The sequence below is a fragment of the Podarcis pityusensis genome (genome assembly GCF_964106645.2).
Source record: "Podarcis pityusensis genome assembly, chromosome: 8".
NCBI lineage: Eukaryota > Metazoa > Chordata > Lepidosauria > Squamata > Lacertidae > Podarcis > Podarcis pityusensis.
Window position 1 is genome coordinate 53,567,427 of NC_138033.1, and position 11,740 is coordinate 53,579,166.

The 11,740-nt window shown below is 38.9% G+C and overlaps 1 long non-coding RNA gene across 1 annotated transcript; it reads right to left on the reverse strand.

The window, feature by feature from the left end:
• Nucleotides 1-1,236: 1,236 nt before the first annotated feature.
• Nucleotides 1,237-3,644, reverse strand: LOC308482969. The gene is made up of 3 exons (XR_013989527.1): nucleotides 3,059-3,644; nucleotides 1,673-1,786; nucleotides 1,237-1,457 (listed from the first exon to the last, which is right to left on the reverse strand). It is a non-coding gene; the product is annotated as an uncharacterized lncRNA (long non-coding RNA).
• Nucleotides 3,645-11,740: the final 8,096 nt, after the last annotated feature.

Genomic DNA, 11,740 nt, shown 5'->3' on the forward strand with positions numbered 1-11,740 from the left:
GAGGAAGGCTATATTCCTTTGAAAATATATAGGATTGTCAAGTTTCATGTTTCTTTCCACCATTTACATGCAATATCCATTTTCATTAATTTTTATCTTGGTTTGGATCTTAGTTGATTTATTGGTGTGATATACATTGCTTACTGAGAATGTTTCTTAGGCCCTGTCTGCACCATACACTTAATGCAGTACCATACTGCTTTAAACAGTCATGGCTTCCTCCAAAGAATCCTGGGAACTATAGTTTGTTAAGGATGCTGGGAGTTATTAGGAGATCTCTATTCCCCTCACAGAGCTACAATTTTGAGAGTTCCCAGTAATAAGAGATTGGTTATTAAACCACTCTGAGAATTGTAGCCCTGTGAGGGGGACTAGGGGCCTCCAAACAACTTTCAGCACCCTTAACAAAAAACAGCTCCCATAATTCTTTGGGGGAGGTCACGACTGTTTAAAGTAGTATCATCATTTTTTAAACAGACAGTGTGAATGTGGCCTTAGTGTCAATGGCTATGCTGAATTTTCACACAGTCCTGAAGTGTAAAGTACATCAAGCAACTGGTGGGAGCTTTTTTTTGTCCTAAAAAATAAGAAAAAGAGTGAGTTTGGGGAAGAAGCAAGCCCAAAAGCCAAAGTCATTATTTTTACATGGAATGTTTCACAGCAGACACAAACAACGGGGGGTCCTGACTGAACTTCTCTGCTCCCCTGCCGTTTGTGTGCATGATAGTTTGGCAATTACACAGCTTTGGTTGAAACAGTCAGTTAGGCAGAGAAGTTCACACATACTGTGGGGAATGGGGGGGGGGAGCAGGAGGTTGGGACATTGCTTGTCAACAAGGAGAAGAACATGTCCTCATCTGCATGAATTTAAGAAATAATCCAGGCTTAATGCTTTTACGAGAAAGTGTTTTTTTGCTTAAAGACAGAAATAAAACAACCCAACTTGGTTCTTTGTGTCTCAAAATCAAGGGGCTTGCAAGTTAAGGTATAAGGACACTGCAGATAAGGGTTCTATGGTGAAGAGAATCTGTGGGAGTTTGCAGCTAATGAGACTTGGTGATGGCTTTGGACAGCATGCATGCTTAGGCGATGCATGTGCAGGCACTTGAAGAGGCTTCCTGACACACATTGTCATCCATCTATGAAAGGGTGCACTCTGTTAATCAAGAATATTTGTTTTTAAATTCATTTGTTTCCTTAATACAGATTTCAAAATTATTGTTTCTCCCATTGCAACACAGAAATCCCTAGAGACAGAACAGGCTGTTGATTGCTTATTGATGTCACTAATTAGAACTAGTAAACTGGGGAGAACGGAGGGCTGGTTGTTTTTTGTTTGGTCAAGGAAGCCATTCAAGCACAGCTCTACACCCCTGTTCTCTCTCATATCCAGGTGTACTGCCTTAACTGTATGTCAATGACTTAATGTGGCAGTTCAAGAGCTCAAGTCCAGATTCCTGGCAGCACAGAAGAAAGGAGACAAAAGTTAATGAAATTGTTCTTCAGTAAGCATGGCCTAGTTCTCAGTAAAGTGGCAAGCCAGTGTTATCTCTGCAGTAGCCATGAGTGGTCAGTGTGCAGGTATTGCAGAGCTGCCCTCCTGACAGGCACAGCGGCCACTTACTTGGCCTGAATGGGGTGGACAGGGCAGGGGGGTGTCACAGCCAGCTACCTGAATTTCCTTGCAGCTGTGTTTTTAGAACTCACTTTCCAGTTTCTGAGCAGTCTCCAAAGGAAGCCCCATACACAATGCACTGCAGTAGTCAATCTTTGATCAGGGGTTGGCCTCAAAAACAAAAGGGGACAGCCATGTGGCTCCAAGTGAGTTTTATTCTATTTCAAAGAATTCCAAGGAGCCACAACACTATATAGCCCTATATCCATTGTTTTTTGGTAATTTGTTAGCTAGTCAGATAAATGAACCAAGCTCCATTAGGAGAGGCAACAGACTAAATAAAACATTGAAAGCCAGAGCAATTGCAAAATCTTCCCCTTCCTTCCCTGACAAGATGGGGGCTTTTTATAAAAAGGTGTACGTTCTCCTCTGTTGTTCAGGATGCACGAAAACCACAACCTCAATGTGGCGAGTCAATCTTAAATTACCGGAGAGACAGAGAGAGGGAGCATTAAGGTCACTGGGGAGGCCATAAGCTTCATCACTTATAGAGGTGGGTAATTAGAGAGTTGATGGTGATGCCAGGCCCCTTTTTTGAGCCAACTGCAGTTTACAGAGCTGCTCCCGCTTACAGAAACAAATGCATACATTTTAATAACAGGAAATAAATATGCGCTGAGGGAGTTATTATTCCATTAATGTTCAAACAATGCCAGTGACTTGCCAATAAGGACCTCATCTGAGTCATTTTAATTATAAAAGGGAAGGGCAGGATAGCAGGGGATCAGGTCTACTTCAGAGTTGCATTGCTATGCACATTGGAATGCATCTCTCTGGGAGACTACAGCTAAGTCTGCCACAAGGGGAAGGCAACTGAGTTGCAACATAACCCCAACTCCCCCCCCCCCAAAAAAAATAAGATGCAATGCAATACAATAAAAAATAAAATAACTGGTCATGCAACAAACCACTCTTGGTTGCAACTGAATTCCCTCTGCATAAAGCTGAATGTATGTCAGGAAATGTACTTTATTCCATAGACCCACAACTCAAATACCTGAGTTGGTTAGAGCATGGTGCTGATAATGCTAAGGTTGCAGGTTTGATCTCCATAAGAGGCAGCTGCATATTCCTGCATTGCAGGGAGTTGGACTAGATCAGGCTTCCTCAACCTTGGCCCTCCAGATATTTTTGGCCTACAACTCCCATGATCCGTAGTTAGCAGGACCAGTTGTCAGGGATGATAGGAATTGTAGTCTCAAAACATCTGGAGGGCCAGGGTTGAGGACACCTGGACTAGATGATCCTCAGGGTCCCTTCCAACTCTATGATTCTATCAATCTATCCATCTATCTTCCACCTCCTTTACAGGCCACCTTGCGTTTTAACATCAGAAGAGAGGGTCCTATTGGTTTCTCCACCACTCTCAGACTCTTTGCCTACCTGGAATGCATCTTTGAGTTCTGGTCACGTCTCTTGCTTGTCTGGATAGATGCTAGAGGAGGGTGTGTGAGTATGTGCAGAAACTATCCTACTATAGAAAGGTAAAAATGGTACCTTTGTACACTTTGGCACCTCCCATTAACAACATGTTGCCCTCAGAAGGTTGTACAGAAGGGAATGTGGTGCTTGGGCTAAAAAAGGTTGCCTACCCTATTCTAAAGATCCTATCAATATGTAGCTGACATCGCCATCTTGAACACTCTCCTCCCTCTCTATCTAATAGAAGAATGGCAAATAAAATAAAAACCCATTCCTCATCAATTATAATATAAAGCACTTGACATTAAAATAAAATAAAATAAGAAAGAGACGATGTTCCCAAGAAACAGAAAAGCAAAAAACACACTGCCTGGCCAAGATCGTATGCCAGCAAGGGATGACCTTTTCTGATCGAAAACCTGATTAAAATGGCTTAAAGAAATCATTATTGGGGAGAAACATATTGAAAAGATCTCCCTGAACGGGAAAGCTTCAAAGGCTTGGGGAGGATCACTAATGTTCTCAAAACTGGGGTGGGGGGAGCAGCCCGGTCTTTGTGTTTTGTTCTCTGCATCACACTTCTCAAGCGCTGACCCCTCGTGCTCTGAATCTGCCGGGTTCTAAAGCTCTAAACTCTGAGCACACAATGCCCTTGAGTGGGGGTTGAGGGTGTCATTCATCTGCGTTGTCTGTCTCTGCATACATCTGCTTCCCTTCTTCGCTGCAGACTGATATGGTGAAAACAATATGGTGAGTGAGAGCTACTTCATATTCTCTGGCTTATTAGAACAGGAACAGCATACTCTCACCACCACTGCAACTCTGAGTGGGTACTGCTTTCTAAATAATACTTGGGGATCCAGAAGGCATATGAATCAACATAGAAGGATCTACTATCTATCTATCTATCTATCTATCTATCTATCTATCTATCTATCTATCATCTATCTATCTATCTATCTATCTATCTATCTATCTATCTATCTATATCTATCATCTATCTATCATCTATGCAGTTTACAATATAAAAGCAAAAAAATGCCATTTAAAACCAATGAATCAGTCAAATAAAACCATGTAAAAATACATAAAAGAAAATTTCAGGGGATTACCAAATGTGAAACAAGGTCCAATCTTATGGGTCAGGGAAAACCTGCTCAAAAAGATGTCTTCATAAGAGATAGAGAGTTTGATAACATAAAGGAAATGTATTAAAAATACTTGCTTGTTGTTCCTTGTAAAACTAAGGTACAGCCATAGCATGTTCATAAATGTCAGCATGACTTTTCTGGATCCCACTGAGGCAAGCGACAGCTTCCCAAGGCATCAATATTAACTTTAAGTCATTTATTTGGAAATGTGAGCTTTCCCTTCCTTTATTGAACAAGATTTATATACAGCTTAATTTTAAAAACTGCAAGCCATTTACCTAGAATAATTTAACATATTCTTAAGGAACATTAAATATAAGCTGACATAAATTTATCAAAATGGATAGTCAACAGTTTTAAAAACAATATATTGCAAGTCTGGATAGGTTTACCTAAACAGAAAAGTTTTAGCAGGCTTCAAAAACAACACAATGCTGTCTGCTTCTTATAAATAGGGAATTCCAGAAAAGAGGTGCTCACAGACACATTCATGGCAGTCTACAACAAAAATTATATGGTAGATGTAAAAAATGCCAGTTACACATATCATAGTGTTCAAGTGGACACATATGGGGTGAAGCAATTAATCAAGTACAGTGGTACCTCGGGTTAAGTACTTAATTCGTTCCGGAGGTCCGTTCTTAACCTGAAACTGTTCTTAACCTGAAGCACCACTTTAGCTAATGGGGCCTCCTGCTGCCGCCACGCCGCCAGAGCATGATTTCTGTTCTCATCCTGAAGCAAAGTTCTTAACCCGAGGTAATATTTCTGGGTTAGCAGAGTCTGTAACCTGAAGCGTATGTAACCTGAAGCATATGTAATCTGAGGTACCACTGTAAACTGCTACCAAACTCTTTCAGGTTTAATATACTGATAGTACTAATAGTAATGCCTTGAACTTGGCCTAGTAGCTCCACTGGCATGTGACCCTCAGAAGGTCACCCAGAGGGATATGTGGCCATCAAACTGCAAATGTCTCCCCACCCATGACCTGCGACCTCTGTTCTTCACCAAGGATATGAGCATGTGGCACCTTGGCCAAGCACTCAAGCTTCAACAGATCTCTTTCACTCCCTCCATTGTCCCTGTTTTCTGCCTGGTTCTTGCTGACAGCCTCCCTCTCCTCTCCTTCTTTCCTGCTCCTCTCCAGTTTGCCATAAGGGTGACCAGATATCCTACTGTAAGAGAGTCCCCCATTTAATCAAGTCCAGCATTCTGTTCTTGCTGTGGCCAACCAGATGCCCATGGGAAGCCCACAAAGCAGAAACTGAGCACAACAGTGCTCTCCCCACTTGCGGTTCTCAACAACTTGTATTCAGAAACATAGTGCCTCTGACAGGGGAGGTAGAACATAAGACATTGTGGCTAGGAGCCACAGAAAGCCATTATCATCCATGGCAATCAGTGTGTGTGTTTTATTTTTAACGAATAAATAAAAGAACTTCATCTTGTCATTTCCATGTTCTTTCCCCATAAATGAGCCAACTTTTTAAAGAAGATAACATGTTTGTGTGTGTGTGTGTGTGTGATATTTCATTTTTTAAAAAGCAAGTTTAGAAATTTCCATGCTAACTGGTAACACTCTGCTCGAAATGGCAGGTGGCGTTGAATAGTTTAAACCTCCCATTTTCAGCTTCAATATCTGACACGGACTCATGTATGGCACAGCGACAGGATCAGTTTGAGCAAATCCCTCCTTCGCTCAAAGACACATTGTCTTATCAGCGGAGAGTGAAAGTGCAGTTGCAGTATAACGCAAGCCCATTTCTCGCAAGCTCAGAGCTTAAGCACTTTGTTATTGGTTATTAGGGCTGGAGTCCCAGAGATAAACCTACAACTACTGTACCCCAGTTAAGGGCAAGTAAGCAAAATCCCCGACAAAAGTCTGTTGTAAAATGATGAATAAGCCTCCTAAATTGCCATAAGGCGCAAGTGACAATGGAATCGTATTTGTCAGACATCCATTGTAACCCTAAGGTTATCGTACTGGGCCAGCAGATACAGAAGGAGTATTTAACATTATCACCCCTAATCATTTTTCCTACCGGCTAAAAAACTCTACTGGGAGCATTACCACTTAGAGGTAGATGTGTGTTCCACTAGATGTTGTAGAAAGCATTTGGAGAAGGGAAAAGAAAACTATATCAAAGACCACTGTACTCATACTCACACAATATATGAGAAGTGAGATTGTGTGTGTGTGTGTGTGTGTGTGTGTGTGTGTGACACACATGTATCACACGCAAACTTACTTAACCATGTCCCAAAAGGCCCGGAGTTTTAAATAATAAAATACTGCAGATTACTAGTTTATTGGTTAAAAAAAAAAGTGTATGAAAAATTATCTCTTGCCCTGTGGGAAGACATTTTATCTGAAATTATAGCAACTCCAAAAGAGCACTCTGATATCAAATTTAGAACTTAAAGCAGCTTTCCGTAACATTTGCTCTCAAGAAAAAATAAAATAGGCCACACTATATTATTCCTATGGCAAATGAAATCATAAAGTGCAACTTTCCCTTTGGAAAGGAAGACATTTTATCTTCCTTAAGTCTTCTTCCCTTGTAGGTCAAATATAGCTGGTTCACCTGGCATAACCTCAAAGTCTGTCTATTTCAGTTCTCCCAGTTTATCATTTCCTCCCCAATTTTAGATTTATTTCTCCACCTTTCTGCAATTTGCAAATCATTTTTTCTTAAAAATTATCACAAAAGTGTTTCAGCATTTTTATGCAAATTTATCCTAATAAACACATTATTTTTTGCAAGGCAGTTTTCCTTCATACAATGCATGTTTTGTATGTTATCTTCACTACTATGCATCTGTATGTACATGTTAGGTTGGCATGTGCATTTCTATACACATTACTTGGCTGGAGAACTATACTGCAAAATTAGAACAAGTGAAAATTCTGAAGGATGGCTGTTTTATGGTTTGTGCATTTTTTGGGAACGTGCAAATTTGGTAGCTTTGCCTTTAATTGTGAACTGATTCAACCCCCCCCCCAGCAGTACCCCAATTTTCCATATCAACGGTGACTCCCTTAGGGCCTCCCTTACACACACACACACACACACACACACACACAGTTTGCTGCAGGACCATTTTCTGGGTTTACTATTCAATAGTTTGTTTTCCTCTCATTTCAGAGGCCAGAAGTTGTCTACTGAAGATAAAGGTCACCACCAAGACCAAAACTTTTTTTTTTTTTTTAATATTTATTAGAGTTTAAAAATTACAGAAAAAAAAGAAATACAAGCAGTGAACAGTTACAAAACCTCAAAAACAAACAAACAAACAAAATACAATAAAACAAAACAACAACAGTACATCAAAACATTAAAAAAGAAAAAACAGAAACATTTAAAAAGCACAAACCTTTGAAAAAATAGAAGGAAAAAAACAAAAAAACAAAACAAAAAAGACCCCGTATTTTCATGTCCTCATCTTTCATTTGCTTATTTCCTCGACTTCCTCACACCTCCTTTTTTGTATTCTAGTTCAATTAATTATTCCAGCAAGTCCTTTCCCTCTTTCTCAAATTTAGTTCCTTAATTTATCTTAACGCAATTTAACCTTAAGTTTTGCACCTTTACCCATTGTCAATCTATTCATACTTAATTCTTTATAACATTTCTGCTAAAGTCGTATAACTTCTTTCCAGCATCCTTCTAACATTCATTAATTTTACAATATTTCTGTAAATATACTTTAAATTTTTTCAAATCTTCTTCCACCGACTCTTCTCCCTGGTCTCGGATTCTGCCAGTCATTTCCGCCAGTTCCATGTAGTCCATCAGCTTCATCTGCCATTCTTCCCTGGTGGGTAGATCTTGTGTCTTCCAGTGCTTTGCGATAAGTATTCTTGCTGCTGTTGTGGAATACATGAAAAAAGTTCTATCCTTCTTTGGCACCAATTGGCCTACCATGCCCAGGAGAAAGGCCTCTGGTTTCTTTAGAAAGGTATATTTAAATACCTTTTTCATTTCATTATAGATCATCTCCCAGAATGCCTTAATCCTTGGGCATGTCCACCAAAGGTGAAAGAATGTACCTTCAGTTTCATTACATTTCCAACATTTATTATCGGGCAAATGGTAAATTTTTGCAAGCTTGACTGGTGTTATGTACCACCTGTAAATCATTTTCATTAAATTCTCTTTTAAGGCATTGCATGCCGTAAACTTCATACCAGTGGTCCATAACTGTTCCCAGTCAGCCATCATAATATTATGTCCAACATCTTGTGCCCATTTAATCATAGCAGATTTCACCATTTCATCTTGAGTGTTCCGTTTCAGCAGCAAGTTATACATTCTTGACAAATTCTTAACTTTAGGGTCTAACAATTCTGTTTCCAATTTTGATTTTTCTACCTGGAAGCCTATTTTTTTGTCCAAATTATATGCCTCCATTATTTGATAGTAATGGAGCCAATCTCGTACTCTGCTTTTTAATTTTTCAAAGCTCTGCAATTTTAATCTGTCTCCCTCTTGTTCCAAGATTTCCCAATACTTCGGCCATTTGGCCTCCATATTGAGTTTTTTCTGAGCCTTTGCTTCCATTGGTGACAACCATCTTGGGGTTTTGCTTTCTAGCAAATCCTTATATCTTACCCAAACATTGAACAGTGCTTTTCTAACAATATGGTTTTTGAACGCTTTATGTGCTTTAACCTTGGTCATACCACAAATATGCATGCCAACCAAATACATTATTGAAACCTTCCAAATCCAACACATCCGTATTTTCAAGAAGCATCCATTCTCTCAGCCAACAAAATGCGGCTGATTCATAGTAAAGTTTAAGGTCCGGAAGGGCAAATCCACCTCTTTCTTTAGCATCTGTTAATATTTTAAATTTTATACGAGGCTTCTTGCCCTGCCAGACAAATCTAGAGATATCTCTCTGCCACTTCTTGAAACAGTCCATCTTGTCCAAAATTTGCAATGTTTGAAACAAAAATAATATTCTTGGCAATACATTCATTTTAATCACAGCAATTCGACCTAGCAGTGATAGCTTCAAATTTGACCATATTTCTAAATCCTTTTTCACTTCCGTCCAACATTTTTCATAATTATCCTTAAATAAATTCACATTCTTAGCAGTCATATTTACCCCTAGATATTTCACTTTCTTAACCAATGTCAATCCTGTCTCCTTCTGGAACTTGTCTCTCTCAATCTCATTTAGATTTTTCTCCAAAACTTTAGTTTTCGTCTTATTCAACTTAAAACCTGCTACCTGGCCAAATTCTTGAATCAATTCTAATACTCTTTTAGTGCTTGATTCTGGCTCCTGTAAAGTCAATACGAAATCATTGGCAAATGCTTTCACCTTATACTGTTTGGTTCCCACTTGGATACCTTTTACCAATTGGTCCCTTCTAATCATATTTAGTAAAACCTCTAGGACCGATATAAAAAGCAATGGAGAGATTGGGCAACCTTGTCGTGTTCCTTTCTCAATCTTAAATTCTTCCGTCACTACATTATTCACAATTAATTTAGCCTTTTGTTCTGAGTAGATTGCACCTATACCATTTCCAAAACCTTTGCCAACCCCCATCCCCAGTAGATTCTTCTTCATGAAACTCCAAGAGATATTGTCAAAGGCTTTCTCCGCATCCACAAAAATCAGAACTGCTTTAGTATTAATCTTTACTTGTAACTTTTCTGAAATGTTAATTATATTCCTCGTATTATCAGACAAATGTCTGCCCGGGAGAAAACCCGCTTGGTCTTTATGAATTTCTTCTGCTAACACCTTTTTTAATCTTTTAGCCAAAATGTCTGCAAAAATTTTATAATCCATGTTAAGCAGTGATATGGGACGGTAGTTCTTAAGTTGTGTCTTTTCAGACTCTGATTTTGGTATAAGTGTAATGTATGCTTCCTTCCACGACTCAGGTGCCCGTTTCCCTTCCAATATTTCATTGCAGACTTCCTTTAATGGTTGTATTAACCATTCTTTCAAAGTTCTGTAATATCTAGAAGTCAGTCCATCCGGTCCTGGAGATTTACCCAATTGCATATTCTGAATGGCCCCTTCTACTTCCTGATCCGTTATTTTGTAATCCAGCATTAATTTATTTTCTTGGGAAATTTTTTGTAGTCCATTTATTTTCAAAAATTTATCAATGTCCATTTCATTCTGCTTTTCCTGTGTATATAGTTGTTTGAAATACCTCTGAAAACACTTTCTAATTTCCACTGGGTTCTGTATATTCTTCCCTTCCACTTCCAAATTCGTAATAGTATTTAATTTTTGTCTTTTTTTCAACTGCCAAGCCAACAGTTTCCCACACTTATTTGCCGATTCAAATGTCTTTTGTCTCATCTGTTTAATCTTCCATTCTATTTCCTGATTCATCATTTTCATATATTGTACTTGATATAACTTTATTTCTTTCAAGATCTCCTGAGACTTTGGTTTCGCCCTCAGTTTCTTCTCTCCTTCCTTTATTTTTTCCAAAATTTTATCTTTTTTCTCGTTTTGCATTCTCTTCTTAATTGCGTTCTGTTGTATCAAAAAACCTCTCATGACGGCTTTACTTGCATCCCAGATTACTCTTTTTTCCACTGTAGTGTTCATATTTATCTCAAAATAATCTCTCAAAGTTTTTTGGGCCTTTTTAGTAAATTCATCATTCCTAAACAAAGAGTCATTCATCCTCCATCTAAAGGAACCAGTTGGCATTAATTTCATTTCCATCTTCACAGCATTATGATCAGAGCTGGCCAAGACCAAAACTTTTAAAGCAAGCTTCCTCAAACTCAGCCCTCCAGATGTTTTTGGCCTACATGATCCCATGATCTCCCATGATCCCTAGCTAGCAGGACCAATGGTCAGGGATGATGGGAATTGTAATCTCAAAACATCTGGAGGGCCGAGTTTGAGGAAGCCTGTTTTAAAGCATTCTGTCACAACCAATCCACTTTTTATTTTAAAATGATTTTTAAAACTTTTTACTTGCTGTTAAGAAAGTGACAGGGAAATATCCTGATAAATGTGGGATGAATGAATGGTTGATGGGAAGATGTGCAAACACCATCCAGTGATGTCTGTTGAAGTGTCATACATTTGTGTGAATGAAATTTAGCATGACCTGTTGGTATATTGGTCATGTAGGCACAGTTCCATAGCATTACAGACCCTGCAGTGTGAAAGGAACATTAGAAAATGGGGCAAAAGTGCTAGATTTAAGATGGGGAAACTAATGTAATATTCCCCACATCTGAATGCATCCCAAGATCAATCTGGATGAATGCTGAATAAACAGGTTTTCTGTGGAAGCCCAAAAGACAGTTGAAACAAAAAAAGGTTGACAGTTAACACACACACCAATTTCAGTCTTTAGGCAAGAAAAGCTTAGTAAAGGTTGGAGGAACTTGAAGCCCATAATGATTTATATCCTGTGAGCTGGAATGCAACTTTAAACATGGTCTTTGCTTCCAAGTTCATCTTGTCATCCCTAGATAAATATAAA